Source organism: Nicotiana tabacum, chromosome 19, assembly GCF_000715075.1.
Source record: "Nicotiana tabacum cultivar K326 chromosome 19, ASM71507v2, whole genome shotgun sequence".
Taxonomy (NCBI): Eukaryota; Viridiplantae; Streptophyta; class Magnoliopsida; order Solanales; family Solanaceae; genus Nicotiana; species Nicotiana tabacum.
In genome coordinates, this window is record NC_134098.1 from 72298940 (window position 1) to 72305000 (window position 6061).

The window sequence follows — 6061 nt, forward strand, 5'->3', positions numbered from 1 at the left end:
TTTGACATCTATTAGACAACCGCGAGATGAATCTCGATAAGGCAGCGATTCAACTAGTCAAACTTTGAACTTGCTTCTTGGTAGTCAAGAGTTCTGGTATCCCCTCGATAGCTTTGATTTGGTCTAGGTAAGCCTCGATCCCCCGTTGTAACACCAAAAAACCCAAGAAATTTCCTGAGGCTACGCCAAACGCGCATTTCTCCGGGTTCAGTTTCATTATGTACCGTCTTAATATGTCGAAAACTTCCTTCAAATGATCGATGTGATCCTCTGCCTTTACGGACTTGACCAACATGTCATCTATATATACTTCCATGGTCTTTCCAAGCTGGTCTTTGAACATCTTTGTGACCAATCTTTGATATGTAGCCCCCGTGTTCTTCAGCCTAAACAGCATGACCCTATACCAGTATGTTCCTTGGTGGGTGATGAACATAGTCTTCTCCTAGTCTTCTTCCTCCATAAGTATTTGGTTATAGCCTGAGTATGCATCCAAGAAACTCAATAGCTCATGCCCAGCCATTGCATTGATGAGTTGGTCGATGTGGGGTAACGAGAACGAATCCTCCGGACATGCTTTGTTCAAGTCTGTGAAATCCACGCACATCCTCCATTTCCTATTTTTCTTTTTGACCATCACTATGTTGGCGATCCACTTGGGGTACTTCGACTCCCTGATAGAGCTATTTTCTAATAGTTTCTCCACCTCCCCGCGGACTGCATCGTTGATGACAGAGTTGAATTTATGTTGGCCTGCCTTACTTGGGGGTAAAACGGGTCGACATTTAATTTGTGTTTGGCGATTTCCCTGGGGATGCCCAGCATATCTGCATGGCTGAAGGCAAACAAATCTGCATTAGTTATTAAGAATTGACTGAATTTACCTAGTTTCCAGAGTTTGCATCCGATGTAGGCCTTTTTGCTACGGTCATTGAGGTCCAATTGACCGGGGTCGAGGTCTTCTATGGTTGAATCTGCAGCCTCGACCATTTCGGGATCCATGATGACGTCCCTGGTCTCTTCTTGCATCGACCTCGACCCTGTTGATTGCTATCCCTCTTTTTCCTTGTCTTTTTTCTGTTGGGTTATCGTGATGTCTAAGATAATGCGGTAGCACTCCCGGGACATACGATGTTCTCCGCGTATACTGAATATTCGTGATGGTGTTGGGAATTTAATTACTTGGTATAGGCTGGCGGGGATGGCTCTCATAGGATGTATCCATGGTCGACCCACTATGGCATTGCACGTTGTTGCCTGGTCTATGATGTGGAATGTCATCTCCAGAGTCACGACGCCGGCCAAGACGGGGAGTGTAATTTCCCCCGATGTCCGCTCAACTACATTATTAAAACTGGTTATCATGATGCAGCGCGACACTATCTTGTCCTCGAGTCTCATTTGGGTGAGGACTCAGGGATGGATAATCCACCATGATACGTTTGACATCAGTATCTAAAATGCATAAAGTAATGACGAGGGCATCATTATGAGGGAAAGTCAAATCGTCGGCATCTGACTCATCGAAGATGATACTTTCTTCGAGTCTATTGTACCATTCACAAGTGATAGACCACTTAAGCTTGTGAGTGGTGGTGAACTTCACGCCGTTGATAGAGGTGTTGTGGCTGCCGCCGATGATCATGTGGATAGTTCGAGCTGGTGATGGTGGCTTCGGCAGGCCTTGGTGTTCACATCCTCTTGTGAAGCTATTTCTCCCCTTGTTGCTTAGCAGCACTTTGAGGTGTCCTTGCCGTAACATGGTTACGACTTCTTGCCTGAGGGCGATACAATCTTCTGTTTAGTGCCCACGTTCCTAGTGGAACTCACAGAGGGCGTCAGATTTTCTGGTGTTCGGATCGGATCTCATCTTTGATAGCCACTTGATCTTTGTTCCGAGTTTCTCAAGAGCATAGACTATTTATGTATGTGACACATAAAAATTGTGAGTAGATAATAAGGGGGCATACCTCTCTCGTTTCGTTAAGTCCCATTCCTAGGCCTGGATGGGCCTTCTTCATAGCGGAGAGAGGGTGTGACGGGCGCCCTTACATATGGCTGGTGTCGTTCCCTGTTGGGTCGCGAGACCGGGTGATCCCTCCCGATGTTGTATCTTCGTTCTTTTCTGGATTCGGTTTGTACCGAGATTAGCCGATGAGTTGGTCAGTTGAGGTCGTCCTCATTGATGACGTCCAAATCCACTACTAAAAAGTAAATGGCATAATTTTCCCAACTATGAGTCGGGATCGAATCCCACAGAGAACAATATGTAGGCGATTAGGAATGTAAGAGAATTATCACTTATTATGCAATGCCAAACACTTAGAATGGGTGTTGAGAAAATATTATAGCTAAATACGAAAATGTAAACTAACCTAGAAAGCAAGTAAATTTATCAATGGCTATAAGTATGGATACATTGGGAATTACACTCAAGTAGCGATCCAATATATTTCACAATTTTATAAATATGAACGAGTTTATATTAATTAGCCTCGGATAATAATTCTATAGTAGCTTCTCTCGAAAACTAACAAGACTTCCTAATTGAATTATCCCAAAAATAATTAAGAGAATAAGCACATCCGAATATGGCTACAAGTAGTTCATTCCTATTCCTAGGTAGAATCTATAAAGTGAGAGTTAACGCCTCAAGTTCTTGTTAATTAATCTTTTCCAACCCCGAATTATTTTTCTCAAAATTAATTCGAAGTAAATGGGCGAGTCCTAGGGTTAGCTAACCCCTTTGAAAACATTCAAGAACAAGAATAATTAAAGAAACAATAACTCACTTCATAATAAATAAAAATTGTTCAATACATAAGCACAACAAGGTATTTAATCCAAACTTTAAATATGAATATTCTCATAAACAAGATTCAAGTATTGGAAAAAATATTACATACTTAAATATTTAATACAAAGCAAGGAGATGAAGAAATGAGCATAAATGAGTAAGAAATTCTCAACCAAAAGCTCTAAATCTTCAAGACCCAAGTGTGTGTGCAAGAACTCTAGCTCCAAACCTTGTCTTCTCTAGTCTATGAGACTGAAAATTAAGCCATAGATCCTTCCAAAAAATGTGTTAGGCCGCGTACTAAATGGTTTGGGGTCAAAATAATGAAATTCTAGAACTGCCTAGGCTTTTCCGCTTGAGTCTCCAGCTTCGCGTTCGCGATGGTTTGAGTCTCCAGCTTTGCGTTCACGATTATCCCCACGCGTTCGCGATGGTTTGAGTTCTGCTGCTGCGCGTTCGTGATGTATGCTTCGCGCTCGCGAAGGTCTAACTTTCTGATGCTTCGCGTTCGCGAAGGGTAATTCACTGGGCAGACTTCCATTGTCCATTTTAGCTCCTTTTTGACTCGTTTTCACATGGTTTCTTCACCATCACCTCTAAATCACTTGACACCTGAAATATACCAATAAACCTCAATAAATGCCTTAGTTTCTCAACCAAATCATACAAAAGCCTAAGTATCAAGATGAAATAAGTTGGTAAAATACCAACTTATCACTCATCTGGTTGGACTTCGGCACAATACGCATTATGGATTTCGTCCCAAGTGGTTGGAGGATATTTCATCAATCGGCTCAACAGTTTTCTAGTCGCTCTTGAACCATCTCTACTCAACCCGTTCTGGAAAGCTACGACCGCCATCCCTTCGGACACATTTCACAGAGTCATCCTTACTCTGTTGAATCGGGCGAGGAAGTCCCTCAGTCCCTCTCCCAAGGACTGCTTGACAACGAATATGTTGTTTACTCTTGCTTCAGCCTTCTTGGCTCCAGCATGTGCAGTTACGAACTTATCAGCCATTTCCTTAAAAGTTTCTATGGAGCGGGATGGTAGCTGTGAGTACCATGTTAATGCCTCTCCCGTAAGGGTTTCGCCAAACTTCTTCAGTAAAATAGAGGGCACTTGTTCCTTGGCGAGGTCGTTGCCCTTCACGAAGGTGACGTAGTGGGTCACATAATCTTTGGGATCAATTGTTCTTTCGTATATTCTAAGGTAGAGAGGTATTTTGAAGGTCTTTGGTATGGCATGCGGGGTTGCCTCGTTGTTGTATGATTGCTCTACGAACCTGCCGGAGTCCCTTTTTGGTAACAGCTTAGGAGCGCCCGGTATCTTATCGACTCGTTCTTGGTATTCTTTTATCTGGTCTCGGGGTGCTCTATTTTCATTCTCCATTCCCTCCATCCTCCTTAGAACGGCAACGAGGGCACTGTCACATGCACTATTAGTAATATTGTGAGTTATACCTATTATCGGAGGATTTGGTCGGTTGCACTGTTCCTGTGCTCGTTGTATTATGCAAGCTCTTGCGTTTCTGTGATCGTACCTGGAGTGGGCTTATTGAGAACGCTCACTGGCATATCGGTCAGCCATGCTTCGAGGAGCTTTTTAATAGCTGGGGACGTCCCTTCTTCTGCGGGCGTGGAGGCCCCTTTTTCGCTGGTTTTTGTTATGCTACAATGGGGGGAGGCGACCTCTCGCACCTAGGGGAAGCGGCGGGCATCACGTCCTCGCCTACTGTTTCACAACTCTCGGTGATAACGTTCATGAGGTTGCTAGGGAAATCGCCTATTACTTTTGTTTTTTTTCCTTCGTTACCTGCCATGTAGGTTTTCGTACGTATAAAGAACGAAGAAATTCTTGGGGTTTGTGAGGTTAGTGACTTGCGTTAGCTGTAGATCTAAAGGAAACTAAAAAATTAAGTAAGAAATCCCCACAGATAACGCCAAATTGTTTGACCAAAAATATAAATTTTGGTTCAACTAATTAAATTTATACAACTAGGGGTTAATCTGAGTTAATAATAATATCCTAAAGATGAAATTCTTGGTATGGTAATAAATAACACGTATATCTATTTCAAAGGTTATGATGATGCACAATAATGACAATATTCAAAAATCCAAAAAGAATAAATGTAGCATTAAATAGTGATGAATATCAATGAATAACATTTATGTAAATAAAACGTATGGGTAAGCCGAGAAAGGATGAAATCAGTAGATGTTCTTTCTGACAATGATGAATAATAAATCAACCTTTGAATATTCGAGTTATTCTCGGATCCACTGGAGAAGTGTGGATCAGAATCTTAGTCAAATGGTTGTTTTTGTATGCATGTAATAAGGGCAGATTCTCTTAATAAAGTCAAAGTGTATTTTACAAATGAATATTTCATGTCCCCTATCATTGTATCTCTTTCTATTTATAGGGAACATGTTCCTAGAAAACCTAACAGTACAAGTGCCGAGAATATCCACTAGAATATTCTCTTTAATGTCGTATCTTGAGACTAGCCGTTTTAACTCTGTCAAGGGTATTCGACCTCGGCCTCGATTCTTGACGACTCCTCGACCTCAGTCCTTGCTGACTCTTCGACCACGACCTTCATTGTTCCTTAAACCACTTCGACACGTGGCGACTTGAAAGTGTTTCACTAATGTCATCCTGACTTATGTATTCTAGAGACAGATTTTGACTCATACACAACTTTCATGACCCCATAGTTTGTCATCAAACGTAACATTTGGTTTTCTTTTAATTAGATTCACTTCGTATTAACAAATCCAGGCCAAAAAACGGTGGTATATTTTTTTTGTGCCGTTTAAGAGAAATCTTCTTCTTATGTTTTTGGATGAATGAATCCAACTAAAGACACATGTAAGCCTGTTTCACTATGAAGGAAGAGGTGTTAGAGCAAAAAGGCTAATTCGAGATGGGATGTGGAATTTGCAGGGGATTTGAAATTAAGGGTAATGTAGGATGAATTTAGACAACTCTGGTATATATTTGGCACGATTGGACAGACGCTCTTTTTCAAGAAAATATTTTGTGTGAGAAAATCAATATTAAAAATGATTTTCAAGGAATACAATTCGAAAAAATATACACGGATCCAATGAAAAGTAAAGTCCAACAAACTTCTATATAAGATTCATAATAAACTTGGAAACTAGATCCCATCACATATAATTGGGAGTTTATTTCCCATATAAAACCTTTTTTTAAATTCAAGTTCACTTTGTTAACATACTTGTAGTGTAAAAA